General features: G+C 43.1%; 1 pseudogene; it reads left to right on the top strand.

The window, feature by feature from the left end:
- The window catches only part of LOC147706066 (phosphoenolpyruvate carboxykinase, cytosolic [GTP]-like), a 58,262-nt pseudogene extending 44,114 nt beyond the window's left edge, over nt 1-14,148 (top strand).
- The last annotated feature ends 2,751 nt before the right edge of the window (nt 14,149-16,899 follow it).

Genomic DNA, 16,899 nt, shown 5'->3' with positions numbered 1-16,899 from the left:
CGCGGCTATTACGGGTCGATGGGAGGGGAAAACGGTTTCCATTTTGTCTGTGTATGTCCCCCCCTTGCCTGCAGTCTACCACATTTGCTGATTTGGGTGATGTGATCCTGGGGCTTCCTGATGGCATACTGGTAGTGGGTGGCAATTTTAACTCTGTAGTTAGTGGGGATGAGGATCGTAGCCCCCCCAGAGCTCTGCCTGCGTCCCGGCTCTGGCTCGGGAAGCTCCTGGATACACTCGGGCTAGTTGACTGTTGGAGACAGCTACACCCTGGTCAGCTCCAATATACTTTCCACTCAGGTGCACACGGGAGTCTATCGAGATTAGATTATATTCTTATGCCAGCAGCACAGATGGTCTCTGTGCGGGAGGTTAGGCATTTGGCCAGGGGGATATCTGATCACTCTCCGCTTTGGCTTACAGTCGACATGCAACTGGGGGCTGAGGGCCGAATCGCTCCGATCAACCCCTGGCACCTCCGTAGGCCAAAGATCAGGTCAGAGGTAGTGAAATGTATGGATTACTACTTCGCTGAGAATGAGGGATCGGTATCCTCCTGGTTACATTGTGGGAGGCCTATAAACCAGTAATTCGTGGTCAAGCCCTGTCCCTCATTGCCAGCGAAAGGAGGCGTAAGACTGCTGCCGTGGTAGAGCTGGAGAATGAGATCACTGACTTGGAGGGGCGGATGGAGTTCGTGGTGCATTCTCTGGCCCTGAAACAATCTGATTATAAGGCGCTGGTGACTGATGCGGCCAAGGCGATGCACCGTGAGCAACAGGGGCGTTTGCATGATGTTGGTGATAAGGCGGGAAAGTTGATTGCATGGCTGGACAAAAAGGATAGATTGAACTGGGTGGTGCCTGTTGTTGAGCGTATGGATGGTGAGCGTGTCGTGGACCCGATTGATATAGTCCAAGCATTTGCCCAGCACTTTCAGGCGGTTTATGCACCGGTCTCTGATAGGCGGGAAGAGGATTCGCATCTTTTGCTTCGAGATATCGCCCTTCCTGGCCTGTCGGATTCGGACAGGGAGCTTATGGAGGCGGATTTCTCCACTGACGAAGTAGCGCTCGCTGTCCGTTCACTTCGCTCCGGGAAGGCCTTGGGCCCAAATGGGATACTGTACAAACTTTGCCCCGACAAAGTGGCGCCGTATCTTCGTCGGATGTTCCTGTCATCGCGAGATCTCGGATCTCTTCCTCGAGATCAGAGATTGGCATCCATTGTGGTCATCCATAAAGATGGCAAACCCCGTGATCATTGCTCATCGTATTGGCCGATTTCGCTCTTGAACGTTGAGCCCAAAATTCTCGCTAAACTTCTGGCAAATCGACTGGTTACGGTGATTGCAGACTTGATCCATCCGGACCAATCTGGATTTATACCCCACCGTAATACTGCGCTCAATCTACGTCGCCTCCATGGCGTCCTAGCAAGGGCGGGGTCTCTTCGAGAGCCGGCCATTTTGGTTGCTCTTGATGCCTCGATGGCCTTTGACACGGTTGAGTGGCCATTTTTGTGGGCTGCTCTTGCTAAGTTTGGTTTCGGCCCTAAATTCATTGGGTGGATTAGACTTTTGTATGAGCAGCCGCTGGCACAGGTGGTGGTTAATGGTAGGGCTTCGGAGCCCTTCACCCTCGGACGGGGAACGAGACAGGGGTGCCCTTTGTCACCGCTCCTCTTTGCGTTTGCCCTTGAGCCCCTGGCCGCATGGTTGCGGTGGGAACCATCGCTTAAGGGCATCCGATGGTCGCCTGACATCGAGGACTGGATATCACTCTATGCCGATGATATCTTGTTGTATCTTACCTCTCCTCGTAAGTCATTGGGCGTCCTGTTCGATGTGTTGCGCTCCTTTGGGAGAAATTCCGGTCTCGTCATTAACTGGGCCAAGTCCTGTATTTATCCACTCACGGACGATGAGCCTCTTCTTCCTCGCAATTGTCCGATACCGGTCTCTAGGGATGGCTTTAAATATTTGGGGATCTACATTTCACTGGATTCCAAAACCCGCTATGAACGGAATTTGTTACCTCCGCTCTCCCGGCTTCGGTCGGATGTTGGGGCATGGTGCGGCTTGCCACTCTCCCCCTTGGGAAGGGCGGCCCTGTTCAAAATGATGTCTCTCCCCCGCTTCTTGTATGCCATTCAAAACACACTTGATTTGGTACCTGCCAGCTATTTCCGAGAGATCGAAGGCTTGCAGAGGCGGTTGGTATGGGGTGGGCGATCACGTATCGCACTGGCGAAATTGACTTTGCCATGGTACGATGGAGGTATCGCGTTGCCCGACATCAAGCGTTACTACTGGGCTTCCCAGTTGAGTGCTGTGAACCACGCTATGTACGGCCCTGTCCCGAACCTCGCGTTTGAGATGGACAGGTGGCAACTCCCAGGGGGGGATTATAATCGAGCGCTCTATTCTAGAGCTGACCGGAAACACCTCACAGGCCCTACTGCAGTGGCAGTGGGAGTCTGGGGATGCGCGACCGCCGCCATGGGATGGACGGATAAATTGACGAAATCGACCCCATTGTACGCAGCGGAAGCACTAGGTGGACTGTGGACGTCGAAGGGTTTTGACAGATGGGATCTCATCGGTATCAGCAGGGTGGGCGACCTCTGGGCCAAGGGCAAAGTTAAGACCTTTGAGGCACTCCAGCGGGAATATAAACTGAGTAACAGGGAATATTATCGTTATCTCCAAGTTAGCCATGCGATTAACTCGGTTTTCCCAGCTGACACTACTATCCCGGATTCCTCCTCTCTTGAGGATAGAGTGCTTGATGGATACGTCCCCGACAGCACCATATCTCTTATTTATAAGAAATTGATCAACGATCGCTCGGATCTCCTTCTGCAACTGCGGAACGCTTGGACCAGTGATGGGTTAGAACTGGATGATGAAGACTGGCAGGCGGCGATATCTTCCCCTAAAGAGGTAGCGATTCTGGCACGTCTTAGGTTGGTGCAACTCAAAATACTGCATCGGGTATATGTTACGGGCCCACGACTGATACATATGGGTTTTTCTGTGGATGGATTGTGTAGGCGCGGATGTGGTATGCTGGCTACCTTTTTGCATATCCTCTCGGAATGTCCGGAGGTGGCGACGTTTTGGCGCCGAGTGCATGCGGTTATGGGTGAGGTGACGGGGGTTGTGTTGGTGCCTGAAGTCAGACGTTGTCTGTTGAATGTCTGGGAACCGAATGACTGTACTGTTGCTCAAACTCAATGGGCCACATTGGGTAATATGGTTGCTAAACGGGACATAGCCCAGTTATTGGGTTCCCCAAGGCCGCCAACGCTCCTAAAGTGGAAAGAAAATATGGACTGGTCTATGTTTAGAGAGAAAACTGTATATGTTTCTCGCGGCAGACCCAAGAAATGGGGTAGGATCTGGGGTCAATGGAACGCATACCGTGGAGAGATTTGCACCCCCCCATTCACCGACCTTCCGGATCCGCTTTTCTCCCTTGACCGAGCGTTCCCTGTATTCAGTTTTTGTTGACTACACTGCACTGTTTTTTCTCCCGGGTCCCCCCCCCTACCCTCCCCGATATTTCTCCTCTCTTATATTGTAGCACGTTTTTCACCCATCTCCCACTGCCGTGAGGGACAGCCAGTTTTTACATAGCAATGCCTCGATCTTTTTTGTGTTTTGTTTGTGGTTTTATTTATGTAAAAGAAAAAATTTGAAACCTTTCACTGCTCCTAGTTATACCACCTGCTTGTACATCATCACGAAATATCGCTGCCGGACCCCCGGGTTGTCGGCTGAAGAGCTGTGTACTATGATGTTGCCGTTGTTGTGTTTGACTGACCAGCCTCCGTGGTTGTAGGTCTGTAACTGTATCATTCTTTACATAATAAAGGTTTAAAAAAATATATATATATATCGACCCCCAAGATATTGTGGTACAAGAATATCTAGGATAGAATATTGAGGGACAAATGATTAAAAGGTAAGTGCATACAAGTAACGCTATAATTAGGTGAATATGCCAGTGTCAACATTAACATTTTACACCAAAAAAAGACACAGAATATCACCAGTTATAGTTAGCAGAGCTAAATATATCTTGAGCCCCCACCATGCACTGCTTATGACCTCATATATTACATCACTCATGACATGTTCTATGACATCAAATATGACATCACTGATGACATTTCGGTGTTATCTTTAGTTCATAAAGTTAATCATGTCACTAACATAGTCACCTAACTGTAATTTCTAATGTTCTTTTTTTTTAAAAAAAACGGGTCTTTTTATCACACCCTACTATAACGCTGCTTTAATATTTGTTTGTTTCAATGGATTTCTAGGTTCATTTTTAATGTAAAGTAATAATGTATTACTATATGTAACGCCAACCCCTGGCAGCACATACCTTTCGGTCATGCTAGGCGGAGGGTTGTCCGCAGGGCTGGCCTACGGCCAGGCCCTGCATCACACCCCTACAGACAGCCAACCCCACATTGTGCAGTCTTTGGTCGTGCACAGCAGGGGGTTGGTAACAGTGCAACAGGGCTTGGCTGCCCACCCGGAGCCAGCACCATGGCTTACTAATAACGCTGAAGGGGGCAGGACCAAAAGGAATACTGCTATGTCCTAGGGGTGAGCTCTCCTGGACATAGCAGTTTGGCCCTGGAGGTGGGTCCCCAGCGCCTTAATGGCTCAGGGAGGAGGACCGCATGGTTCCCTCCACTTTTGTCTATATATAGGCCAAAGGGGTGGACTCCTGTTAGCCTATAAAGGCTTTGTCGAGGGTGGCTTAGGGCCCTCATCCCCCTTAATTAAAGATATTGGCCCCATGAGATGGGGTCCCTGTTGCCTTGTAAAGCTCAGGGAGAGGGGTCTGTGCAGCCTCCTCCCCGGTTTTGCATATTTCGGACCAGGAGGTGGGCTACCTGGGGTCAATAATGGCTCGGGGAAGGGAGGCCTGTGTGCCCCCTCGCCTAAATTAAACAATGTGTCCTTGGCTGCCATTTTGTTCTGTTTTTTCAATCCTGCATGAGCCCTGCAGAGTTAAAAAAAATCAGTTTTGTTTTTCAATTTTGGCCTCAGGGGCGGGTCCCTATGAGTCTCCCAATGGGGCCAAGGGGAGGCAGGGTATCCCTACCATTTCTCGTTATGTTATTTATTTTATTTAACTTCAGGACTGGAGACTAAGAACTCAGTCCTGTAATGCCTGCCAGCAACATTTTTCTCATGCTGCTGGCAGCGAATCAGAGTGCTGGCTCCCGCTGGAGTCTGACTCCTGCGGGAGAAAATTTGACCAAGGAAAATAAAGCTCCCATGGCCAAGCAGAACTCTCTATTTTTGAATTGGCACTCCTGTGAGAGGCTCATCCAAATATACAAATACATTTGACCTGTAATTCTTAAAAAACTACTTAAAGGTTTTACACAAAATCACAAAAAGCACAATACGGGGACTAAAATTTAGCTTCCTGTCAAATTTAGTGTAATTCCGTACAACAGTTTTTGCTGTAGCCCTTCTTATAGAAGTCTTTGGAAAATGCATGGGGAATGCACATTTTGGGACTCCCTCTTTTCTCGGCCCGCTTGACAGATCAAAAGGAAAAGGTGAGGCAGGATAAGACTGGAGCGGGCATCACTGACAGGGGAATGTAATACTTGGGGCATAGCTATCAATGGTGCAGCAGGTGTAAGGTCATTGGAGCCCCCTGAACCATATTCATTGTTGTATTTTACTAACCAACCAGCTGTCAGGGTGGACATTTTCATTAATTGCGCTCATAACAATCGCACCTTTTCTACAACCCTGCCAAATTGGTGTGCACCTTGAATATCTATACCAGAATATCAGTGGGACACCATATTGAGGAAAATATATCAAAAATACAATGTTGACAGGTAAGTAGGTCTAGAAGTACGATACCTAATGCCACATATGTGTATCTTATATATATATATATATATATATATATATATATATATATATATATATATATATATATATATATATATATATATATATATATATATATATATATATATATATATATATATATATATATAACGCTCAAAACTTCGAACCAGTTTTCGAAGGAGACGACACAACGTGGTGGAAAAACCTTTTCTTTTTATTCTTTAGTCGCTATCGACGCGTTTCGCCTGACCCAGCAGGCTTGGTCACGATAAAGATTGCTTCAACACATACATACATTTAAAGTGCTCAGTACTCACGTGATACATCACGTGACTAACCAAATCATAGAACTGGAAAAGTTATTTACATAGATTCTCTTCGTGCACAATGTTAAAGTAATACATTTCTTTGCGGGATTATTTTGGATTAATGTTTCGAAGTGCAATTTACATAATTAAAGCCTCATGTTTAAAGTGGTAAAAACAGTGAAAGAATGAGCGTAAAACACCAAAAGAAATTTTATCATGCTTATTTGCTCAATCCTCTATGCCAATTAAGGACCTTATCACAGTGTCTTTGAAAACTAATTCAGCCCAAGTGGGCTTTTTGTAATTCACCCAGACCACTATACTGGCAATTTTCTTCAGTAATCGACATCCAAATCCAATGTTACCCAACTAGTATTCTAAATGCACATAAAGGAATCAAAAGATTTTATCAAAAAATAAAGCCCCAGTGGGCAAACCCAATCAGTTCTATTTGATATCTGTGAAAACACATATCTAAAAACGATTCCATATATTACTACAACTTTTCTCCTAGAGAAAATGAACTTTGTTATGCAGGAAGTTAAATAAATCACAAGAAATGATTTTCAGATCATAAACAATTCATAGGTGAGTGTATAGATCTTCTTCAATGTTCAATCCATACGGGCTCTTTGTATTTAATTCAACTATGTACCACGACTCCAGTTTGCGCAGTTTTTTCACCCTATCCCCCCCTCTCTCATTCAAGGGCACAGAATCAATTACATAGTAGGATAGACTGCTCACATTTTTATCATGGAATTTTTCGAAGTGTCGGGCGACTGGATATGACCTGTCTGCATTTTTGATCACCCTCAAATGTTGTAGTACCCGCTGATGAACGGGTTTAATTGTACTACCAACATACTGTAGATTACATCCACAGGATAAAACATATATCGAAAACTCCGTTTTGCAGTCAAATTGTCCTTTGATTTTTTTCATTCTGTTTGAGAGGCCTGGTTTGTATGTATTGGTATTTTTCCCATGTTCACAGGCCTTACATTTGCTACACTTTAGGAAACCATCTTTTCTGGCCAACCAATTGCTCATTTTACTTTTTGTTTTTTTCTTTTTTACATTGGTCAGTGTGGTCTTGACTAATATCTGTTTAAAGGATCTTGCCTTCCGAAAAGTAATCAGAGGTCTGGTGGTTAAAGCAGGACCGATAATAGGGTCATTTTTAATGACATGCCAGTGCCTGCTTAATATTTTCCTCACAGATCCATGCAATTTGTTGTAGTTAGTGATTACTCTGCATTCATTCCCTTCCTGTTTTTTCATCTTTCTCTCTTTGAAAAGAACTTCCTCTCTGGTCTTCTGTCTGATTTTGCTAAAGGATGACTTCAGACAATTGTCACTGTACCCTCTTTGTCTAAAGCGCTGTTGTAAGTCACTCAGGGCAAATTCTCTGTCTTCTGGGTCACTACAGTTTCTCAGGACTCTAAGACCCTCTCCATAGGGGATACTGTTCACTAGACATGTCGGATGGAAACTACTGGCATGTAGCACAGTGTTTCCAGAGGTCTCTTTCCTATATATCTTAGTATGTACTTTACAATCTTTTATGTAAACAGTGAGGTCTAAAAAGTTGACAGATTCAGTGCTAGCGGTACTCGTGAACTTTAAATTCAAGCTGTTTTGTTGTATTTTTGCCAGAAAAAGGTTTAGGTCTAACATAGAGCCTTTCCAGACAACAAACAAGTCATCAATAAAACGACTCCAATGAAGGATGTTGTTTTCCCATTCAGTTTGGTACTGCTTCCGGATCACCTGCTCCTCCCACCAGCCCATATGCAAATTCGCATAGCTGGGGGCGAAGCAGGTGCCCATCGCAGTACCACAGGTTTGATGGAACAGTTCATTATTAAAAATGAAAAAATTATTTTTTAAGCAGGTTGACACCATTGACAACAACATTTGCGTATGAGCCCACAATTTGATTGGTCTTGTTCCTAAAAAGTGTCTGATGGCATTCAATCCATCGCTATGTTTAATGCTTGTGTACAGTGTGGTAACATCAATTGTTACCAAAATCAAATCCTCCTCCCAGGGTATGTCATAGATGGATTTTAAGAAGTCCCCTGTGTCAAGGATATATGAGGGCAATTGTGAGGCCAGTGGATTAAGGAATGAGTCAATGAATTTCGAGGTATTTTCCAACCCACTACCTATGGCTGAAATAATCGGCCTACCAGGGGGGTTACACACATCCTTATGCACCTTCGGGAGCAAATAAAACACTGGGGTGACTAGATTAGAGATCTTCGGAAATTTAAACTCATCATGGGTGATCAAAGATTGGCTATACCAGTTTTCTAGATCTGAGTTATACTGTGCATGACTGTTAAACATTATTTCTTGTTTAATTCTCACATAGCAAGCTCTATTATTTAGCTGTTTATAGGCTTCAGATATATATTTTTGCCTGTCCCAGAGGTCTACATTCCCGCCCTTATCAGCATTTCGAACAATACAATTCTCAGTCTGCTTAATTTTCTCAATAAGGGTTGCCTGGGCTTTTTCTTGCTTGCTAAATTTTTATTGCACACACTGGTACACTTTTCCAGATTTTTTAAATCATTTACTACCAGATCATTGAAAATGTCAATGTTGTCTCGTGCAGTATAAGGAGTGTAACGGGATCTCGGACGGAAGCCAGTCGGATCGCTGGCATTGATGGTCAGTCCTTCGGTTCTTGCCACTTCATCCGCATGGCTCATAAGTTCCAAAGGTTCAAGTGGACCCTGTTCCTCAAAATTCACCTCATTCATGTCATTCCCATCTATTCCGACAGAAGGATAAAGGTCTAACATGAGGTCCATATCCTGTACATTCAATTCTCCAAATGAGCTCTCATTGTTGCTAGGGTTCAAAATTCCACTCCTCGAGCTCGGGTTCATAGAAAAATGTTTTTTAAGTTTCAAAAGCCTAGCAAACTTGAAGATGTCGATGCGTGTTTGGACATAATTAAACTCAGCTTCTGGGCAAAATGACAGTCCCAAGTTGAGTGTCTGTTCTTCTTTAGTGGAGAGTTTTAAATCTGTCAAATTAATTATTGATGGTGGTTGTTGGCTTAAAGTTGGAACAATGATCGGTGACTGCTGTGCGTTAGTTATTATTGTTTGTTTTGCACCTTGGCGCCTTTTGCGCCTTTGCCTTTGCCTTTTGCCCTTGGTGGTTTGGCGTAGTTTACCTTGGTTCTTGGGCGGAGATTGAAGCGCCGGTCCTCCTGAAAAAAACCAAATTCATCGATGACAGTGGGAATTCTTTCTTCCATTTCCCCACTAGGACCTTCTTCTGCCGATGTGACTACATCCGAGCTGGGTACACTGCTCACCCCAGACTGAGCAACCTGCTGTTTCTGGGTAGTATATATATATATATATGTATATAAATAAGATACACATATGTGGAGTTAGGTATCGTACATCTAGACCTACATACCAGTTAACATTTTATTTTTTATATGGGCTCCAATGTCATTGCACCTGCTGCACCATTGATAGCTATGCCCCTAGTATTACGTGCGCCTGTCAGTGATGCCCACTCCAGCCTTATCCTGCCTCACCTTTTCCCACGTTATTTGAATTCAGTCATAGGGGAGTGGGTTTTTGTAAATAAGGACTTCCCACACCAATCATGGGCCACTCACTGAATGCAGATTGACCAGATTTTGGGGTGGCTATTGGGGGTTCAGATGTATCTCAAAGGCACCACGGTAACAGTACATGAAAGAATGGTTGTAAGCACATTGTGTCCCTTCAAGAAAGACATAAATAGTGGAATATATTTCCTAATCTTTCGATTGTACTGTAATTCAAATGCATTTCACAGAAATCTCTGGCACACTCTGTGTTTGCGTTGTCTCGAATGAACTTTGCAGCACACTGACGCTGGATCATTGCCTGGTGTTTGTCTAGGAGTCCGTTCTCTCTTTTCATAACTAGCTGGCTCTTACCAACCCCAGGAATGTGGCCCATATCGAGAGGAAGACGCTCATCATTACTAAAGAGCAGAGGAGCACTCTGCCCATCTCCAAACCATAACCAGCCAGCTTTGGCGTGGGACGTATGAGGAGGACTTTGATGAGGCGTTTAAGGCCACGCTTCCAGAATGCATGAAAGATAAGGATTAGGAAACAGAAATGAGGACAAAGAAACTGTCAACATTTTCTCTTATGGAGTAGCATAATTTTGCTCCATCCTTTCCAGGATGACTAGGCCACATATGTTTATGTACCTTTGGCCTTTTATACTTGTGTGATGTAATAATCAATGAAATGTGATGCACTTAAGTATAGAAGGTGCATTGATTGTGTGGCATATTAATCTTTTCTTTGTAGGGACAACTGGAGTGCTGAAAATACTCTCCTACAGGTTTCGATTGTAAGGTGGTGCGCTAAAATGAATTTGAAAATAGTGCATTTGCCAGGGACTAGAAACAATGTGTGTTAGTAATCTGCTTAAAACATACTCAGTTGTCGCTTTTAGTTTAATAAAGTGTATTCAAATGATGAGTACAGTATAAAACGAAGAACTCTCCTTTTTATTGATTTATTTATGTTGCAGAATTTAAAAATACCTTTAGGATAAATTGCTAAACAATTGCTAAATTAGTATGACTGTGGGCCTTAACCTTACAGTTAAGACATTTAATACTAAGCATTGAAGTTGTTGTCAACATGTTTTCTTCTTTGCAGGTGCGGACCAAAGCATTCTTGGCTAGTGAAAAGCACATTGTGTTCTTGAGGCAGTGAGGTGAGGAAGAACTGGCAAGGTCAACTAAACCTAATGTAGAACAAAGGGAGCACTACCAGTTGGTGATATCTGCTGAAGGAAGGAATCCAAGGACGCTTCAGAAGCAGAGACTGGAAGACAGGAAGATCGTACCTGGCGCAGAGAACCTTGATGTGAAATTGGAATAACAAGTTGAATGATGTGAGGTCATGCTTCTCGAATTTCTGTGTTTTTCTTATTAGTGGAAACACCTCAAAGTTAGTTATATGCCCCTTTGACTTGGAGAGCAAACATCTCTTCTGACAGTTCTGATTGTGTGGCTGCAGGCTATAGATGATAGCCTACAGAACTTCTGCAGTGGTTCATATGCTGACACCTTTTTTCTTCTTCTCTGATTTAACCCCTTCACTGCGGCGGCTATTCCGCCGCAGTGCTAAGGGGGAGGGTGACAGAGCGGCGGGCGCATGCTGGTGATGGAACCGCTCCGTCACCAGCGTCAGGTTGCGCTGTGCTCATGACGGAGCGGTTCCGTCACGGCCCTGCCCGCTCAATAGAACGCGCCGTGCAGGCACGAAATCAGCACCGCGCAGGCGTGGCGGCAGGGCCATGACGGAACTGCTCCGTCATCAGCACAGCGCCACCGCAGCTGATGACGGAGCGGTTCCGTCATCAGCAGGGGAGGGGTTAACTGGGGTTTCCCTTTTCTTAGTTTAGTATAGGGTTTGGTAGATTTTGTGAATCTCTTCCATGTATGGGAAGAACAATCAAGAGTATTCGTACACTCATCAAATATTATTTCAAATGTTCTGTATCACGGCTACAGAAATCCTTATATGTTCTTTGTTATTGAGAACCAATGTTGTATGACGGTTTGGTCTTCCTTTGAGAAAACTATATGTTTATAGTATGTTTTTGTGACTGAATTTCAATAGTTTGACTTTGAGTTTCTAATAAATCTTTTCCAACTTCAAGATACAGACTCTGACTATTAAGGGTGTGGTCCAATGGATCACACTGTCTAAGAGATTCAAAATTTGTCATTAACCCCTCTTCCTCTCAGGTACAAATTAAATTGGAATGATTGGCCCAGAGCGTTCTCACAGGTTTTGATCTTTTTGCAGGTAGCACTGATCTTGTTAATACTTGTCAAAGGTGCATGCACACAGAGGGCGCCATGCATGTTCTCTTTTTCAGTGTCTCTTGGTTGCACTTTTTTACTCTCCTAAAAATCTGCTTAATGTATTTTTCATCTGAAAAGATTTTTTAATTGAGCGTCAGTTAATTACTATCAGCGCTTTATACTTTGATAGACCTTGAATTTAAACTATTTATCAAAGTACTCTGGGTGTTGTAGTCTTGTTTTGTGTCAATTCAACTGATTGGACTAACAGACAGGGTCCTTATTTACAACAAAATGAATCAGCACGGCATCGCACGCCATTTTGCTGTGCTGAGCTGTGTAATTGTAAAAGCACAGGGATGCGCCATGTTTACAACAATATGACGCATCACTGTGCTTTCCCCTGTGCTGGTGCACAATTGGCTACCTTCTGCCAATGCAGGCACCCTTGCACCATGGTGCACAGGTGTCTGCATTGCAGGGATGATTGCTTTTATGCAGGAAGGGAAACATTCCTGCACAAAAACAATCATTGTTGATTTGTAGGTGAAACGTTTAGGCCCTGAGTGAGTGTCCAAAATGACCCAGAGAGAGGTCGTCACCCTAATTTATTAATTGGATGCATTATGATTTCTTCATTAATTTATACATTTCTTTTGTCCATCCCAACGTCTTTCATGAGCGAATATTTCAGGCCAAATCAGACATTTCCTTTCTCAACCAAAAGTAGAGAAGAAGCTTGCATTTTATAAAGACAGCTGCTAGCTGGTGAATAGGGAAAGTTTTCTTTGATTAAAAAATACATTGGCATGATAGATTACACTTACAAAGCGCCTCCTCAGGTGACAATCAAGCAAACATTTGTGATAGACTTTGCCAAAAGAAATGGCCTGAACAGCACATCAGTCTAATCACTGAGTAACCTGGTTAAAATATTCTAAATAATTTTTGATTGATTAATAAGGCTGCAGACGGGATATAATGGATCCTATTCATAAAGATTTTACGGTGACTTACTCCTGTCATCTCCTGAATTCCTGTAGTAAGACAGGAGTAAACCAAGGAATACTTCAAAAATTCCTCTAAAGAATATTAACTGGTTATCAATGACTCACCCTAACCTCTTCTAATTATGGGGAGTCAATGGTGCCAGTAAGATGAGAGTACTACAACGGTAAGTCACACCTGCTCATACACCAATCTTTGTGAATTTGACCCACAACATGTAATAACAGGGATGTAATGAATACATGAACTTCACTGTCTACATACCGTGCTAAACAATAAAGATGCAGTAATATGATCCAGAAAGCAGTCTGAGTTGGGATACAGGAACTAATTGAATTGATTGGTTGACGTATGATCCATTAACATATAGGTAACATTATAGATTATTGTTAAGTGGCACAAGAATTATAACTCGTGACCTATAGCGCTCCACCAAAGGAGACAGTTGGTCAGCTTTGATAGAACATTGTTGGTCACCAGTCGTGATTGTCATGGCAGTACCCCACAAATTAATATAATGGGTGTTACTGTGTGGTATTCCGTTATTTTATTTAATCTTAAATCTATGACAACCTTCTTTCATTTTGTACCCGTTTTGATTCATAGGTTGCACTATGCATGTCATTCCTTTCAGTATGGGTCACATTGGGTCGCCCCTGTCCAAGATTGGGAGTGAGCTGACGGATTAGCTGTACGTCGTGGCCAGCATGAGGATCATGACCCGCATGGGCACTGACGTCTTGAGAGCCCTGGGCAGCGGCGAGTTTGTGAAATGCCTCCATTTGGTCAAATACCCCTTACCGCTAAAAAGTATGTTAGTGACATGGTCTTGTGGTCATTGCCTTACACCCATCCCTAAGCTGACATGTGGCCAGTGAGACCAGGCGCATTAGTAAGGCATCTTCTTGTGTGTCTACAGAACCCTTGGTGAACAACTGGGCCTGTAACCCGGATATGACTCTCATTGCATGCAGACAGATTGTTTCCTTCAGAAGCAGCTATGGAGGAAACTCCTGGTTGGAGGAAAAAGTGATTTGCTCTGAGGATCACCAGTAGGATTGCTTTTCCATTACCACATAGACAAAATGCCACTTAGATTTACATCCATGTATTACTTTCTACTTTTCCATAAATTGTTTTGAGATGTGTGATGTAGCACAAATCCATAAAGAATTAAGGTCAAACTACATCACTAACCCAATGCAAAAATTGATAGTACTGTAATGTAATCAAATTAATACTGTACGAATAGCACTAATAATATTTAGAAATGATCACCAAAGTCTTCATGGTTTGAACTATAAGTACATGAGATTAAGAATATATCTAATTATATTCTCGTAAAAGAAATTGCACAAGTGATCTGGTGGACACCAATACCTACTTGCATTGTGCAGAATACAAAATATATTTCAAGTCATAACATGCAGAGGGAGCACCACATAAGCCAAAGAGGATGGGGTGGGAAATGAGGCAATGGTGAAAGCAGCAGCAATCTAAAATATGAATCAGGATGTGCTGTCGGTGGGGGAACAGTACTTATGATACACAAGGCAGAGTGAGAACAGGACATAGGACACAGCACATTTTGAAGATATGGAATTGAATATGTGTGAAAGACAGTAGTAAACAGAATATATGTGGAGTGGAGGCAAACAGTACAAAAGGTAATGGCGTAACATCAGAAATGCAGATTCCACCATGCAGCCCACCATGGAACACCATTTATAGTGGAAAGAAAATTAAGCTGCTCCTAAACTCTTCAAAGATGAGAGATGCCCTTGTCCATAAGCATTGTAATTCAGTTGTAAGTGACCAATGTGAATACAATATATTTAAGCATGAGAAAAATATACCTCCATTTCCAGTGTAACTTTCATGCATAATAAGTGAGAAAATATGACAAGGATTTTCTGTATTATGGATTTGTTCTCCACCAGGTATATTGATGTATATTGATACACTGCACACCCTGTAGTGAGCAAATACGTGTCTATTTTCATTAGATAATGGACAACATAAGGGTGGGAAGACATTTTTTGCAGCCGCCTTCCCTAGAGCATGTGGAAAAAACAACTTGGCCATGATGAATCCAACATTGCCTGGATGGAGAATTGAGTGTGTGGGAGATGACATTGCGTGGATGACATTTGATGGTTATGGTGATCTGCCTCTTTTTAAAGCTCCAGTTTACCCAGTTTGGGTGCACTTTGAATGGTACATATTTTTCTTTCCATTCTAATCACTTAAGATTTTGTATTTCAGGTCACCACAGAGCTATTAATCCAAAAACGGGATTATTCCAGGCTGCTCCTCAAAAATCTGTGGCTGATATGCAGAGCTATCAACTCACTCTGTGTCACCATGTGTCACAGAATATCGGCTGTCTTGACCCAGTCACGCATTGAATAGCCAATATCACACGGTGAGCACCATGTGAGCTGGAAACACCTATCCAGCAAGGTCCTAAGATTTTGCATTCCAACACTGATTTCACATCTTCTATGAGTTACCGACAACAGGTGGCTTCATTAACTTTTTGTGTTTGGTGCAATAGGAAGAAGTCACCAACTCCTCCTCAAGCCCCACCCGTCTCATTGCCCACCAACCCAGCTCCAGCTGTGACGTCCTGAAAGCTCCACCCTCATTTCCAGGCCCAACCCTCTCTAAGCCCCTCCTGCCTCATCTGACATGGTGTAAATTGATTCCAAGCTAGTAGGTCTGAGAAATGTGTGACATCCTCTTCAAGCTTTAATTGACTGGCCTATTGAACAATATTTAAATGTATTAATAGGCCACTTTCCCTTTTTCAAGCACCTGTGCCTTAAAAGAGCTCTCATCTTGTGGGACCAAGCTTTATATGGATATTATTTTAAAAAGTTATAAGAATATCAGCGTAAATCTCCCTAATACTACAAAAACATTGATTGACATGTTGTTTTATAATCCTTGTTGTTTGAGGTAAAGTTATGTATGATCATTTCGCCATGCGACCTTTCTTCATCTTCAACTTTGTCCGCTCCCACGCTTACTGGCGGAGCATGAAGCACTTCCCCGCAGCCAGGTTGCCCAAGATATTCCATGTAAACTGGTTCCGCAAAGATGAGCAGGATTATTTTCTCTGGCTGGCTATGGTTCCAACTCCGGTACGCAAGAATCAACAGCAAGGCATATGTGGAGTGCACAGCCATCGGTTATGTGCTGACTGCCACAGACTTCAACTTAAAAGGTCTGGGAGATGTCAACATGACAGCACTTTTCCACCTGTCCAAAGAATTTTGGGAAGAGGAGGTGGAAGACATCAAGAAATACTTTGAAGAGCAAATCATCACTGATCTTCATTATGAAATAGACAGGGAGTTTCTCGAGTTGGAAAACAGAAGTAAACAACATTTAGCTGCTGGTCAAAGAGAGATTTTTTCTGTAAACAGGTTTACAATAGAAATAAATTTAAAGCACAGAGTAGCTTCATTTAATTTATGTTGGATGTGCATTGTATGGGCATTTTATCGGCTTACTTAGGGAATTCATAGAGACCCATAGGTAGAGTTTGATACTTTAAAGATGCATCTCAAATGTTTAGAAGAATCCTTTACATGTATCTCCATATTAAGCATATTTTAGATGTTCCTATACAGTTGGAGTACCTGGGCGCTCTTGAGCTTTTATGTGACAACACATAAGAATGAAAATGTTGACATAAACAATCTGCTTCAACTCAGGGAGTTCTGAAAAGGGTATATCTGAAAGTAACAAAGGGGAAGGTTTGCATTGTGGTTAGCAGTCTGGGATATGAAACCATAAACGAACAATTGAAATTAT

This window comes from Lissotriton vulgaris, chromosome 7, assembly GCF_964263255.1.
Source record: "Lissotriton vulgaris chromosome 7, aLisVul1.2, whole genome shotgun sequence".
Taxonomy (NCBI): domain Eukaryota; kingdom Metazoa; phylum Chordata; class Amphibia; order Caudata; family Salamandridae; genus Lissotriton; species Lissotriton vulgaris.
The sequence above is the reverse complement of the archived record's forward strand: the minus strand, read 5'-3'. Positions and strand labels throughout refer to the sequence as shown.